Source organism: Erpetoichthys calabaricus, chromosome 13 (assembly GCF_900747795.2).
Source record: "Erpetoichthys calabaricus chromosome 13, fErpCal1.3, whole genome shotgun sequence".
NCBI classification, from domain to species: Eukaryota; Metazoa; Chordata; class Cladistia; order Polypteriformes; family Polypteridae; genus Erpetoichthys; species Erpetoichthys calabaricus.
This window is the reverse complement of record NC_041406.2, coordinates 49,950,461-49,967,406: the sequence shown is the minus strand read 5'-3', so window position 1 is coordinate 49,967,406 and position 16,946 is coordinate 49,950,461. Positions and strand designations below refer to the sequence as shown.

At 39.3% G+C, this 16,946-nt stretch overlaps 2 protein-coding genes across 5 annotated transcripts in view; both read left to right on the top strand.

The window, feature by feature from the left end:
• Positions 1–16,946, top strand: part of tax1bp1b (Tax1 (human T-cell leukemia virus type I) binding protein 1b) — a 1,153,251-nt gene that overhangs the window by 648,808 nt on the left and 487,497 nt on the right. The window lies entirely within an intron of this gene.
• creb5b (cAMP responsive element binding protein 5b) overlaps positions 1–16,946 on the top strand; it is a 403,670-nt gene that overhangs the window by 126,015 nt on the left and 260,709 nt on the right. The window lies entirely within an intron of this gene.

Here is a 16,946-nt window from a genome sequence, read left to right as displayed (position 1 = left end):
CCACTTCAAAAATTTATATGAAATTGTTAAATGTTGGATTAGTTGAAAAAATAAAAATTCACAAAAACAGTGACACTGATATTTTCCATTTTTTATTGTGTATCATAATTGAAAAACAAAAAATAAACACAATAATAAATAATAATTTCACATTCATTTTTTTAAGTGGTTTCCTAGAAATCTGTCAATGGAGGTTCTGTGGTACTGTATCTTTACAGAATACATTACATGCATTTGGCAACAAAAAGTATGTATTTCATTGTAGTGTTATAATTAATAATCACAATTATATTATCAAGGGCAATAATTGTAAATTATAAATTCTGTGGTAGTAATGCCTGCTAACATTGTATATGAAGAAATCACCTTGGATGGTGAAATTGCTAGAACTTACCTTATTGGTAATGTACTGTTTTTGTCTTTAATAACAAATTTCATGGATTCTTCTTTGAGTAATTTATGTGGACAGACTCTTAGTATGCATACTATAAACATTTAAAAGCACATCATTTTTAAAAATCTAATGCCATCTAGACCTATTAGTACGATTACATGGTAAAGGAGAATGTTTTATACAGTAAAAATAAAATGCATAGAACCTAAAAGTTTATAAATCACAGCTTAAAATCTTGCTGTTCTGTTTTGAAAAGTAACAAGATGAACTGTTAAATCGTAAACAGTCATGGTGGGAAAATGGATGTGTATTAGTTTATGTTATGACAGATTACATTAATAGAAATTACTTAAAAACCAATGTGAGACGGTGGAATAGTATTAGTGCTGCTGCCTTGCAGTAAGGAATCCAGGTCCTCTCAGTGTGGAGTTTGTATTTTTTTTACCTGTGTCTGCGTGACTTTCTACTGGGTGCTCTGGTTTCCTCCCACTGTCCAAAGACATGCAGGTTAGGTGTATTGACAATGCTAAATTTGCCCTAGGGTTTGTGGGTTAATGTTTGTGTGTTCCCCCTGTGATGAACTAGCACCCTGTCCAGGATTTGTTCCTGCATTTAGGACTATGCAGGAGGTTCCCGGAGTGGTTGGGTTTGTAAACATCAACATATAGAGTTGTTGATATATTGATGGAACCCACTTACTGTTGGGAAATACAACCAAATCCTTCTCCATCATGCAATACCATTAGGTAGGTGTCTGATTGGTCTCAGCTTCATTCTACAGCATCACAGTCACATGGCTAAAATCATAAGAAACTATCTGCAATGAAAATATGAACAGGAAACGCTGCAACAGGTGGTGTGGCCCCCACAGACCCCTGATCTTAACATAATTTAGCCAGTCTGGGATTATGTGCAGAGGTGGAATCAAGTAAGACGGACAAAGTCTGCAGTGGACTGTGGCAAGTTCTTTTAAGATGTTTGGGAGAATCCTACAATGCGATTAGCTTCAGGAACTAACAGCAAATGAACCTAAGAGAATTGGTGCTGTTTTTAAATCAAAGGGTTGTCCCATCAAATATTGATTTTTTTTTCTGTTTACTGCTAAAAGTTAATTGATTAATAAGAACTATTCATGGCATTATTATTGAAAGCATTCTCGCTTTACAGCATTTTTTCATAAATTCACAGTACATTATATGGACGTTAAACTAAAGGATAAACTCAAAAATGTAAGAATAAAGACTATTTCTGTGATCAGCGTTTAGGAAATATACTGACTCGGTAAACAAAGAAAATAGAGCACAAGTCAAAATGAATGAAATATCAAATACAAAATAAAAACAAAATATGTACAAGTAATCTGATTCAAACATTATCCTGCTGTATCCTCCCAAATTTTAAAAGCAGTGTAGCTTGATATATTGGTATACAGTCTGTGTAATAATGTTCCCTTAAAGTATGTTGTTTTGTCAAGTAGCTATAGTATAGGCATGAAAAATTAAACTTTATTATCATTACTACAACCTTCATATTTTAATGAATGCAACATACCCTGCAGAGATATTTTGAATATATATTCGGCTGTTTAAATTTCAGTTTGATGAAATGAACTGAAAATCCCTTTGATCCTCTTTTAACCTTCTTGTAGTTGCATAGAGTTTTTCTAATGACAAACCTTAAAAGAAATTTGACAGCCTAATGTCAAATATTTGTCCCTCCATTTTCTGGATCAGCTTGTTTTACCACAGGATTGCAAGGAGCTAGAGCTGATTGCAAGGAAGGAACTAACATTGAATGGGATCCTGTTTATCATATAACATATTTCTACTCCATCTGAGTCGCCAGTTAACCATTTTCAGAAATAGGAGGAAGGCAGAATAGCTTGAGTAACCCATGCAGATAAAGGGAGGGCATGCAAATACTAGATAATGTTTGAGGTGGAATTCTGTCCCATGTCCTTAGAACTGTAAGGCAGCAATATTAACCAAAGTATTGCTTTGCATTCAGATCTTGGTTCAATATTATGTATATATCCTTTAACATTAAAGTAATGTTCAGTTTGAATTTTATCATTTTGCTTATGAGGAAAATAATGTTATATCTGCCCAACCATTTTCTTCTCTTAAATTTTGCCATTTTACATCCTACATTATAACCAGGCAATCTGTTCTTCCATGTATGTATTTATTTTATTTATTATATATACACAATAGGTCATATTGGAATTATGTTTTGGAAAGATACACAATATTTCAAACTGGAATTATATTCTGGAAATACTATACATACATTTTTTATAGTTCTAAGCTAGTGCTCCTGTTTTTGTCTCAGTTTTGTACATGATCACACTTTGTAGTATCATTAGCATATCACATATTTGTTAAGCATTCATGGGCATTTAGTGACATATATTTTAGCATAATATAACGCTGTGGTTCAATGTTTAATTTACCACAGTTTGCAATGTTATGTAATTTTTTTTCAAAAATACATTAGTTAAAAATTGTCTTGTGTTTTGATTTTCTATTGTTTATTTCCAATGCACTATATCTCTTCTAACTTTACTATATCTCTTCTAACTTCATGTCTGTTTTAATAGTAGATCTTATACAGGGCCATTATTGAAAAGGTTTGCCCTCTTTTTTCCCTTCACGCTATTAATATGTTTATTGATTTATCCACATACACTTCCAATACTTTTAAAACATTGCTCTGTCAAGATACCAATTAACTGGAAGACTCCTGAGGTTCAGTTAATCATCTTTATCAGCCATTTGCTTTTTCAATCATTTTTATTTTGTAACCCATTACATCCCATCAGATGTTGCTGTTAAATTCCTACACTGCTGAATCCATTCAAGTAGTGATGGAAGTGTGATGTATTGGGTTGATAATGTTGGTTCTGTACAATAATAATTTGCAGAGAATATTGTTCATTCAATTAAGTCTTATATATGCTTACAAAATTGCTTTTCCCTTCTGTTTATTTAGACAAGTGACTTTTTTGTCACTTTTTTAAGAAGGATGAGTTTGCAAATTAGCTAATGCTTTTCAGTGGGAACTGGAAATTTTAAAACTTTGTACACCAGAATCTGTTCGTGATATTTGAATGAAAATTGAACTGTCTCGACAAATTTCTCAGAGTGTGCCCCATCTCAACAAAACTGGTTCACGTGGGGCCAAGTTTTTTCATGCAGACAGACAGACATAGGCTTGGGTATTATATATGAATGCACCTAAGAATGACATGATTTTTTTAGTTTGCCAACTACAGTTCATTTTTCTACTCTTAACATTGCTGTCTTTCTGCTTGTGTTAAAAAATCTCTATCAGCATGTAGCTGGTTTTATGAGTGTTTTCAGACTAACTCTCTCCAGATTGGTGTTTTCGCTTTATCTGAAAATATCTTGCTATGTCCATTATTCGTGGCTTAATAGAGAGCATTAAATAAAACTCTAATTAATTATCTGTTGTGGTATTCCAGATTTTCAAGCAATATCCTGTTTTGGCCAGAATATTTCTGAACATAGTCATAAACATTTCAGTTGGCATCTTTATTAATTCTGTGTCTATCCATCCATCCATCCATCCATCCATTTTCTTCCACTTATCCGAGGTCGGGTCGCGGGGGCAGCAGCTTGAGCAGAGATGCTCAGACTTCCCTCTCTCCGGCCACTTCTTCTAGCTCTTCCTGGAGAATCCCAAGGCGTTCCCAGGCCAGCAGGGATACATAGTCCCTCCAGCATGTCCTGGGTCTTCCCCGGGGCCTCCTCCCGGTTGGACGTGCCCGGAACACCTCACCAGGGAGGCGTCCAGGAGGCATCCTAATCAGATGCCCGAGCCACCTCATCTGACTCCTGTCGATGCGGAGGAGCAGCGGCTCTACTCTGAGCCCCTCCCGGATGACTGAGCTTCTCACCCTATCTTTAAGGGAGAGCCCAGACACCCTACGGAGGAAACTCATTTCAGCCGCTTGTATTCGCGATCTCGTTCTTTCGGTCACTACCCATTGCTCATGACCATAGGTGAGGGTAGGAACATAGATCGACTGGTAAATTGAGAGCTTTGCCTTACGGCTCAGCTCCTTTTTCACCACAACAGACCGATGCAGAGCCCGCATCACTGCGGATGCCGCACCGATCCGCCTGTCGATCTCACGTTCCATTCTTCCCTCACTCGTGAACAAGACCCCGAGATACTTGAACTCCTCCACTTGAGGTAGGCTCTTGCTCCCAACCCTGAGAGGGCACTCCACCCTTTTCCGGCTGAGGACCATGGTCTCGGATTTGGAGGTGCTGATTCCCATCCCAGCCACTTCACACTCGGCTGCGAACCGATCCAGAGAGAGCTGAAGATCACGGCCTGATGAAGCAAACAGGACAACATCATCTGCAAAAAGCAGTGACCCAATCCTGAGTCCACCAAACCGGACCCCCTCAACACCCTGGCTGCGCCTAGAAATTCTGTCCATAAAAGTTATGAACAGAATTGGTGACAAAGGGCAGCCCTGGCGGAGTCCAACTCTCACTGGAAACGGGTTTGACTTACTGCCGGCAATGCGGACCAAGCTCTGACACCGGTTGTACAGGGACCGGACAGCCCTTATCAAGGGGTCTGGTACCCCATACTCCCGGAGCACCCCCCACAGGATTCCCCGAGGGACATGGTCCAAGTCCACAAAACACATGTACACTGGTTGGGCGAACTCCCATGCACCCTCCAGGACTCTGCTAAGGGTGTAGAGCTGGTCCACTGTTCCGCGACCAGGACGAAAACCACACTGTTCCTCCTGAATCCGAGGTTCGACTATCCGACGGATCCTCCTCTCCAGGACCCCCGAATAGACTTTTCCAGGGAGGCTGAGGAGTGTGATCCCTCTGTAGTTGGAACACACCCTCCGGTCCCCCTTCTTAAAGAGTGGGACCACCACCACCCCGGTGTGCCAATCCAGAGGCACTGTCCCTGATGTCCATGTGATGTTGCAGAGACGTGTCAACCAAGACAGCCCTACAACATCCAGAGCCTTGAGGAACTCCGGGCGTATCTCATCCACCCCCGGGGCCCTGCCACCAAGGAGTTTTTTGACCACCTCGGTGACCTCAGTCCCAGAGATGGGGGAGCCCACCTCTGAGTCCCCAGGCTCTGCTTCCTCATTGGAAGGCATATTAGTGGGATTGAGGAGGTCTTCGAAGTACTCCCCCCACCCACCCACAACATCCCGAGTTGAGGTCAGCAGTGCACCATCCCCACCATATACAGTGTTGACACTGCACTGCTTCCCCCTCCTGAGACGCCGGACGGTGGACCAGAATCTCCTCGAAGCCATCCGTGCCTGTGTCTATGTCTTTGGTAAATGGTTTCTGCTGTTTTAATATATATGAAGAACTACATCAGACTGGGCTTTCTTGTTATATAGCTCTCTGAATCAGTTAGGGGAAGATGCTTGAATGTTATATTTGACAGAGTGTTTGGAAAGCATTGTCTGTAGTACTGTTACTGCATTGACTGATATCTTTGACTGAATTGTGCTTCATTATTGTTTTTTTTTTATTTGTTCTCTTAACAAAAAAGTAGTTTCTGAGCTGACAGTGGAACATTTTCTTTTGTTTATAAAATGTATACACAGTACATGTATAGTTTGTGAATATAGTATATATACATTTAGTATGGTTGGAGCAGTCGTTATCACAGCTGCCTGATAGCTATATGAAGCAGGGAGCTGGGTTAGACAATTGACAAATTGGTATATGAATTTTGGTATTTGCATAACTGTGGCCTGCAGTGGACTTGAGAACTGACCAGGACAGGGTGCTACATTTTATTAAATGCTAACTTGAAAAGCTTAGCCTTTTTAGAACCCTAAAATTGGATTATGTTTATTAAATTCTTCTTTTAATTTGTGGCCATGGGCATCATCCATAAACTTCTGATTAATTGTTTACCTGTACAAACAAATAAACGTCTACTTTAGGTAAAAAAAAATGTTTTTTATTGATAGTCCTTCATCAATTGGATGGTGTTTAGCTTAGGGCCATAACTTTATGCTTCACAATTTGCAAAGTAAATTACCTGGTGAAACTGTTTCAGCCACTGTGTTTACATGTGCACACATACTCGGGATTATAATTGAGTAACCCGGTTTAGGCAGAAACCTGGTTCCTTACTGTGTTTACATGCACAAGTAATCTTTTGGAATTCTCCTTTGGCATAATGCTCTGATGTCTTTAAAAATCACAATAAAGAGTGTGTTACAAACACAGACCAGACATCATAAAAAGGTTTGGGGCAGCCACCAGTATAATATCCCTGGCTGCAAAAGGTTTTTAAATTGACAGAAATGTTCGCAATACTGAGTCTAAAACAGAACTGATTTTCTTGGTGGTAAGATGGCTGGCTTTAAAGGCCCATATAGGAAGTGACGTCATTGAGGGCCCCGGGCCCAGAAGTGATGTCATCGAGGGCCCCGGACCTGGAAGTGGCGTCTTCTGAGGTACTGGAACCTGGCAGGATATCTAAGGAACGGTCTGCAGGGAACTGAGAAAGACAGTTAGTGCACCCCGCCGCCCCCTGGTCGGATGTGGTATTACCATTACTTAAGACCTTCCTTCAGCTGCCTCCTACTCGTATGTGTGTGACAAGAGTTAAATGTCATGTAAATGCGCTGGTAGGACCACCAATAGTTGCATTTTACATTTTATTTGTGAAAGCTAATACATTTAAAAGAACATTTAAAAGCAAATATCCCTGGGGTTTTCTGAGCAATCTTGTTTAAGAAAACTTAATTTGCCCACACTCTGGGTACAAGGATAGTGGTCTGCCTTCAGGATGCTCATTAAAATTTTTGAACATTAGCCTCTGCTGCAGGGAAAAGTTTGGCTGATTCCTGTCTTGAAGACACCTGTGGCAGCTAATCTGCTATGTGGTTAATTCTTACTCCCAAGCTAAAATATTAACATTTTACATTTTATATAGCCTCTGACAGTTTCGAAACATCATTAATTTATATAACACATGTAGCTCCAAGTGCATTATAAGATGACAAAGAGAAAGTTATAAGAAAATAAAAAAATAAGATAAGGCAATAATATTAAAGAATAGGTAACAACAAAACAAAGTAAGGTCAAATGGTTGGGAGGATAGATCAAAGAAAAAAAACTCCAGGTAGGCTGGAAAAAAAAAATAAGATCTGTAGCGGCTCCAAGGCCAAAAGACCGCCCAAATCCCACTGGGCATTCTACCTAACATAAATGTTCCTAAATCGGTCATCTTTGTTTTCATGTTTCACATGATAGGATTTGATGAAGTTGATCCCATGGCCAGATGGGATACCGCCTTCATTCCATCATCTCAGGGGGCTGCATGGTGCCTTGATGAGGTGGTGGTGGCACAGATTGCCACCACAGAAGAACCGGAAAAAACAGCAGAGAATAGTGGGGATTAGTACAGTTGGGCTCTTGGAATTATAAGCAGATCTCCAATCGAAGATCTAATGTTACGCCTTGGAGTGTAGAGGGACAGGCCTTCCAAAATATAGGACAGAGCAAGTTTATTTAACGCTTTATAAACCACTAGACATTAAGCCCGTTACAATAACGGGCGCTAGAACAGTAGTGCATAAACATTATTAGGTACAGTCTATATTAAATGTAAAATAATAATAAAAATAAAATAGAAACGTATATTACAATACAGTAAGTATAATTAATATTACTTTTATCCTCTCCTCTGTGGCTGTTGATTGATGTGTTGTGTCTGTTTGAAGATCTCTTATCCTGCTTCTTTTTATTTTAGCTTTAGCTCTGTGTGTTTTGGCATTTTTCTGACGCTCATTTTCCTCTTTTTCAATAGATCTATTTGCTCGTCTTTGTCTTTCTCTTTGAGAATTTTTTTTATGTTCATTTTCCTGTTCTTCTATAGATCTATTTGCTCTTCTGAGTTTTTCTCTTTTAGCGTTTTTCTGACGCTCATTTTCTTTTTCTAAAATTGATCTATTTGCTTGTATTTTTCTTTGTCTTTCAGCCTTTCTTTTGTTGATGTTTACTTGCTGAGCTGACCATTCTTCCAGGAGATGTTGCTTACCTCATTTACCGAAATCCGATTGGATCGGCCGTGCGATATTTTATAGGTCCCGCCCACTCTGTCTTATGTGACGTGTCAGGCGGCCTTTGAAGCATCTGCTAGAGGCCGGTGACTCTGCCACTCATTCCGCCCTTCCCTGTACTTCCGCCTTGGCCGCGACTACCCATTCAGCACTCTCCCCAGCAATGATGTCCTTTATTAAAGAGTGCCCCGCGTATGTGCACTTCACCAGAAGACACACACACACATGGACACATGGACGCACACAGGGGTTTTATTAAAGAGGGTTAGTAGTATTTTAAAGTCAAGTGAAAAAATGCAGTCCTCGTAATCTGGTTAATATGTGATTTAAAGTTTAGCTCAGAGTCAAAAATCCTTTACCTCTGCCTTGATTTTTAACCAAAGGGAGTTTATTTCTAATATCCTTGCCATATACATGCTTGCCAATCACTAAGATTTCTGTTTTTTTCCTTATGTAGTTTGAGAAAGTTACTGCTCATCCATTTGGAAATACCGGTAAGACATTGGATCAGTGAGCCAAGAGCATCAGGGTCATCAGGCACTACAGATAAATAAAACTTTGTGTTGTCTGCATACCTGTGGTAGCTCACCCAGTACTTTGAGAAAGCTTATCTAATGGAAGCATGAAGATTGAAAAGAGCAGCCAACCTAGAATAGATCCTTGTGGTACGTTATATACAATATCATTGGTCTCCAAAGTACCACCAGAACTAACAAAGAATTGTCTACCTGTTAAGTAAGCTTGAAACCGATTTAAGATGCTGCCAGAGAGGCCCACCCATTGACTAAAGCAGGCCAGTATTCAAATAAGACCAAAATTTGTGAGAGGCCCTACTAATGAATAATATCAAAGACCTGGAAAGAATGTTACTACCAAAGTCTCTCGGGTGTATGTGTGTCCGTTGTGATTATTTTCAGCTGAACACTGTTGAACAGTGAATGTCAGCTGTCTGCAGGTCTTTTATCTCACCTAATAATATCAAAGGCAGCCTAGGGCCTGATAACTTGCAGACCTTGGGTTTCAGGTGAACTTCAGAGTAGTGAGAACCCCTTTTCACTAAAAACCTCAGGCTAGCTTTCAGACACTTGATAACATTTTTTGCTTCATTTAATACCATCTGGTAATAGCAGTTATAGAATTACAATAATAAACTGTAGTAATCCATTAGAAGAATTCTATATAAAGAACAAAGAATGGATGTAAGCAGTGAACAATTGAAGACTAAAGGTTTGGAATATATCTTTGAATTAAAATAATAGGTTAGTGATTCACCAAAAAGATGGATAAGCAAGAGAGAACTTGTGCAGCAGCTAAATTGTAGGAGTTAGTTTTGTTATTACTTTGTCTTTTATGTACTTTATGTAGTAAGTTAAAATGTGAGTAATACTTAGTAACACTTAATAGCATATGGATTAGTAATAACCCTTATTATATCATTCATACTGAATGAACTTTTTCATTCTTTTGTAATTGTTTATGTACAAAAAATGTTATGATGTACTGTAAAACTGTTAAATCAAGGTGTATTCTTAATCTAATGGGCTTCTGTGAATTTTTTAGGAATGTCACTTTTATTTTGTTCACTACAGTTAAGATTTGTATAATTTTTCCATCCAAAAATTTAACTTGCAAACAAACAAACCAGTATATAAAGGTTACTGCATTTAAAAGAAGAATGGGTGGAATTTATTTTATTTTACGCAGAATAAATGGAGAGTCTGGATTCTGGAGCAATGAACCTTTTCCATGAATGTGGTCAATATACTATCATTATTTTAGGAAAAAAACTGAATGCACATAGGACCCTAAATGGACAGTTCATAGATGAGAAACGTCCAGTGTTGCTGAATTAAAAACAATTATGCAGAGAAGAGTGGGAAAGAATTTCTCCACAGCGATGCTAATGACTGATCTCTTGTTATCGGAAGTGTTTGATAAGTTTTAAGTTTGGGGGGTAATTGCTTTTTCACAACGGTGATATAGTTGTTAGTGAACCTTTTTACCTTTGATTAATCAAACAATCATTTAACAGCTGTCTATTCTGTACTGTATATTGTGTTTTTTTCAGATTGTCTTTTGCATTATACTGGGGTTTTTACTGAACTGCAGTTTGTGTATTGATCTTTATTTAAGTATTTTTATTAAAGTTCAGTTAAATGTTTTCACACCTGCTGTTTTGCCTTGGTAGAGTAATATTTTGCTTTACTTTCCCCTTTTGTATTATTAATAAGTAGCCTTTGTCAGAATGCCTCAAATCTCCCAGATTTAATACTGTTTATAAGGTATTGTACCATATAACTTCTCCCCACCTTCCCTTCTACATCTATAACATCAGGCAATTAGGTGTAGTAAAAGACAAGCAGGAGTTAAGTTACAATTTAAACAACGTATTATTGGTAATATTCATAAATAATAACAATATGCAAAGTACATTTGAATATTGGCAACCATACAACCTGATAAATGGTGATGTGTAGTTTCAGGCAGCTCACAGACTTGTTAGTTACTTAAAATGTCTCTAGTTAAGGCATCATTTGTGGTCAGCTTTCTTCAGAACAGGCCGCATTGCCTGTCTCAATATGGCTGCCGAGCTGTGTTCTTCATTGTGTTGTCCTTTTCAGTGGTGTGAGATGGTCATTCATCCAGTTTGGTGAGGGAGTGAGCAAATTTCTAGATTTTCTGTCCAACCCCTAGAGCCAATAGGGCGTCATCGTACTTAAAGGCTTTTTGATACAAGCCAATTCCAAACAGCCATGCTTCATACCAATGGGGCAAAGAACATCTTAACACCTGCCATCCCCCAAAACCATATGTTAAGGTAAAGGTTGGCAGTTAGGCAGCCTGGCTTTGTGTGGGGGTTGAGAGACTTCAGAGAAACATTTACCAAACTTGTTTCAGGCACTTCCACCAACTCTGTCATAAAATTCACTTTCCTGACTTAGTTTTGCCTAAGTTACAAATAAAGACATACAAAATATTCATCAACTTATATGTAAAATATCACATCACAACACCTGCTTATGTGATTTTGTGACTTAATGTAAGCCATGTGTTAATCAGAAATATTCCTACACATCTATGCTTTATTCTGTTAACTGGAATTACAAATTGTTAATGCACAGCAGTAACAAAGCAGCTCATGGGCTTATTGTGAGAAACTTTGAACAATGAGAAACTTTGAACAAGAGGTTTGATTACCGTATAGACAGGTTCACTGGACAAATTAATTTGTTTCGTAATTGGACAAAATGTCAGCTATACCTAAATTTAAAAAGAAAACAGTGGCTCCAAATTATAAAAAATATGTTTTTTATAAAAACATGCTGCTATGTACAGATCTTCCTATATAAGTGTGGAAATTACCTTTAAATCCATCTTCTTTCTTTAGAGGAAGATGACATCACCTTTAAATTAACAAACTACTTATGATTTAAAACATTTAGTATATCTAATAGAACAGGATTTCCCAAAGAAATGTCATTTGATGTTTTTCTTTCCACAACTACTGTATGGCCTGAGTATTGTTTTAACAACATTAAAACAATGCATTAAACTGTTCTTTACTTAAAAAGCTACATTTTTGAAAAATGCATTATTCTGTTTTTGTTTATAAAGCACTTGCAAATTTAAAAACTGATTTCAATCATGCTTTATATAAATCATGCAAACAGAGTTATACAATATTTAATAACACTGATCTGCCACAACTTTAAAACTACCTGCCAAAAGAGTTCTGATCCTTCGAGGCATGGACTTTACATGACCTCTGAAGGTGTCCTGTGGTATCTGGTACTCTAAGTCCTGTAAGTTGCAAGGTGAGGCCATCATGGGTTGGTTTTGTTTTTCTAGTACATCCTACAGATGATTGAAATCTGGGGAATTTGGTTGCCATGTCAAAACCTTGAACTCCTCTTCATGTTCCTCAGATCATTTCTGAACAATATTTGCAGTGTGATAGGGCACATTATCTGTCCTGCTGAAATAGGTCATTGCCATCAGGGAATACCGTTGCCATGAAGGGGTGTACGTGGTCGTTAACAATCTTTAGATAGTAGGTACAGTATACAGTCATATGAAAAAGTTTGGGAACCCCTCTTAATTCTTTGGATTTTTGTTTATCATTGGCTGAGCTTTCAAAGTTGCAACTTCCTTTTAATATATGACATGCCTTATGGAAACAGTAGTATTTCAGCAGTGACATTAAGTTTATTGGATTAACAGAAAATATGCAATATGCATCATAACAAAATTAGACAGGTGTATAAATTTGGGCACCCCAACAGAGATATTACATCAATACTTAGTTGAGCCTCCTTTTGCAAATATAACAACCTCTAGAAGCCTTCTATAGCCTTTGATGAGTGTCTGGATTCTGGATGGAGGTATGTTTGACAATTTTTCCATACAAAATCTCTCCAGTTCAGTTAAATTTGATGGCTGTCGAGCATGGGCCGCCTGCTTCAAATCATCCCATAGATTTTCGATGATGTTCAAGTCAGGGGACTGTGACGGCCATTCCAGAACATTGTACTTCTTCCTCTGCATGAATGCCTTTGTAGATTTCGAACTGTGTTTTGGGTCATTGTCTTGTTGGAATATCCAATCCCTGTGAAACTTCAACTTTGTGACTGATGCTTGAACATTATCCTGAAGAATTTGTTGATATTGGGTTGAATTCATTGACCGTCGACTTTAATAAGGGCCCCAGTCTCTGAACTAGCCACACAGCCCCACAGCATGATGGAACCTCCACCAAATTTGACAGTAGGTAGCAGGTGTTTTTCTTGGAATGCGGTGTTTTTCTTCCATCATGCAAAGTGCTTTTTGTTATGATCAAATAACTCAATTTTTTTGTCATCAGTCCAAAGCACTTTGTTCCAAAATGAATCTGGCTTGTCTAAATGAGTATTTGCATACAACAAGCGACTCTGTTTGTGGCGTGAGTGCAGAAAGGGCTTCTTTCTCATCACCCTGCCATATAGATGTTCTATGTGCAAATTGCGCTGAATTGTAGAATGATGTACAGATACACCATCTGCAGCAAGATGTTCTTGTAGGTCTTTGGAGGTGAATGCCTGGACCCAAGGTTTCCCAGCAGAACATTGCTCAAAGCATCATATTGCTTCTGCCAGCTAGTCTTCTTCCCATAATGCATTCTTCCCTCAAGACCCTCATAATGCATTCTTTCCCCAATTCCCTCAAGACCTGCCATTCTGGAAGTTTCTGATCGAATTCTCTAGCTATCTCAATTTAGCCCTTGTCAAAGTTTCTCAGATCCTTACGCTTTTCATACTTCCAATACATCACCTTCAAGAACTGACTGTTCTCTTGCTGCCTCATATATCCCACAGCTTAACAGGTGGTATTATAACGAGATAATCAATTTCATTCACTTTACCTGTCAGTGGTTTTAATACTATGGCTGATAAGTGCATCTATTCTATATTACTAACCGAGAATGCTAAACCGGATGATGGACGCAGGCACATCCGGCCATGGGCCGTAGCTGCAAAAAGACGTACTGCGCAGGCGCAAAAAGAGTCCGCGAGAGTCGGCTGAGGAGCCGAGAAAGGCGGACAAAAGAGGGCGAGAGAGGCGGATGAGGGTCCGCGAGAGGCGCAGGCGCAAAAAGAGTCCGCGAGAGTCGGAGAAAGGCGGACAAAAGAGGGCGACAAAGGCGGATGAGGGGCCGCGAGTGGCGGACAAGACCACAGAAAAAAGGAGTGAGCACATACAAAAAGGAGTCACACAAGCACCGAAAAAAGGAAAAGGCACATAAAAAAGTACTCAACCGCGGGCAAAGCACAAAACACATTGCACACGAAACTAAACACAACAAAAAAAAAGAACAGACGAGCGCACAACGGCAAGGCACGACCACCCCCCCCCACCCCCCCCTACAGGCACGGGACGGGACACACACCAAGAGGGGGATTCAACAAGCCCATGGAAGACAATAAAAAAGAACACAAAACCACCCCACAGACCCTACAAGCAAGGGACGGGACACACACAAAGAGGGGGATTCAAACAAGACACAGGAACACAAAAAGAAAGAAGACGCTCGCGCAACAACAATCCCCCCCACACATCCATAAGAAGTGACACCCAAAGCCACATATTCTAAAGTGAACGTCGACACCTTCACACTAGGCAGCATGGGTGTCGGCGTAGGTGTCAAGCCCATGGGACACAAAAAGAAAGAAGACGCTCGCGCAACAACAATCCTCAACCCCCCCCCCCCCCTCAATAAGAAGTGACACCCAAAACCACATTTCTAAAGGAAACGTCCATATTAAACATACGTCATCTGAACACCTTCACACTAGGCAGCATAGGTGTGAGCATAGGTGTATCTCCTTACAATAAAGCACTATTAACCGTTCAACTGCAGAAAAGGATACATATTAACAGTGAGTGCGATCCTCCTTATTTCGCAAAGCGGTGGCAAATCAATTAAAACTACAAAATAGCGCGTCACAAATAATGTACATGCAACAACGCGTCAGTCAGACGCCACAAGCAAAACATGCCCGTCGCGGACATCAACGCCAGACACCTGCTAAATGCTTACGCCAGTTGGCTGACAACGCCTTCAATAATGAGTCCACTATTGAGGAAAATTCATTGGGATTAATGAATGTCATTTGCAATCATTGTCATTCACTTAACTTCCCAGAAGAAACAACTGGCAATACAAATAATGAATTTACACGTAGTTGTCAAAAGGGTAAAATTACACTGCCTCCTTTACATATAATCACCACGGACCCAGTGTCATTGAAACAAAACCGGAATAAAGCTAGGTAAGAAATTAAAGACAGAGTAGAAAGCAAAGTAAAACGTCATAAACAGGTTGAACAAGGGGGCCACGCACTTGGTCAGCAGGTTACAGATAATGAAGACCGGAATTCAAAAGCTTGAAAAACATGAGCTCAACTGACCAAAGATACAAACTGAAACGAGAAAAACTACGGGGTCCGCAGTAGTCCAAAATGCACCGCGTAATAGTACGGACGAAGCTCTGTATTACCAGTGGGGAACTCCAGAATGACACGGGCAAACGCTCCGTATTAAACGTGCGTCATCCGGACACGTAGCTGCCCAGCGGGCACGGGTTCAAAACGCCGGGGGTAGGCGAGTGAAGCGAGCAGGGGGCGGAGCCCCCTTGTATATATATAAAAGCCACATACCACTGACTCACTCATCACGAAATCTCCTGAACCATGAGGACTTGGGACTTGAAATTTGGAATGTAGGTTACCCTTGGCCCATAGGTGCTTGCTAAGAAATGGTTTTAACAATTTCTTGGTCCAAGCACGAAATTTCTTAGTTTTTTAGATCCGTTTGTATGTCTGTCCACTTTTCACAAGAGAACTACTTAACGGATTTAGATTGGGTTTTTTCTACAATTTGCTTGAACATTCCATTGATTTTTGCGACTTTCTTATTGTGCTAAGTATCATAAATGTGCTTGCGGTACCGATTTATTAGTGCGAATCCGAGAGAGACTCATCGGGCTGCAAGAAGGGTGGGGAAGCCTTCGTCACTCACGCGTCTGCCTCAGGGCGTAACCTTAACTCTGCTTAGTTAGCAAACGAGAGATCTGCTTAACGGATTTAGATGTTTTTTTTCTATAATTTGCTTGAACATTCTGGTTGATTTTGTGACTTCTGTCTTTGCGCTAAGAATCATAGTTCGCTTGCAGGAGCGATATTTTTGTGCTAATCCGAGACAGAGGCTGCAGGCCGAGGGGATGGGGGAAGAGTGACGTCAGGAGTAGAGAGGTGGGCGGGAGTCCTCACTGTCCTGTTTCACTAATATATGGGCGAAGCCGCGGGGGATGGCTATTATAGTATATTTGCATACAAAGAGTGTAGCGCAAAGTGCTTACAAGAAGTGAAAAAAGTGATAATTATAAAAAATAGATAACTACGTAATTAAAATAAACAATAAAAATAAATAGACAAATAAAAAGAAATTAAAATTACTTACATTAATATTAAATATACACAGTCTTTAAGGCCCAAAATAGTTATAATAGTAAAAGTCAGAGTCTGATGTTATGGGCAGATGACCAGAGAGGACAGTAAAACAAAACCACTAGCTTAAAGAATGCTGGTGAAAACAAACCTCTAGGGATTCCAAGGCCAAAGGACGACCATATGTCTCACCTCCCAGGAATTCCAAAATACATTGTTAGGATGCACTGTCCTATAAGATTTGGTTTAGTAAGTTTTATCAGTTGTTGGAGCATCCATGTCCTTCCCAAAATCAAAGGCCTTCTCACCACAGATAACTGAACAATAAGAGAAATTGTGCAGTTCTTTTGAGTATATGACATCGCAGCACATACTAAAATCTGTTACAATCAGTGAGAGAAAGGAATTATGAAAAGGCCAAAATAAAGAAGTGGTTAATTAGACATTTTTAAACATACAAATTATGGAC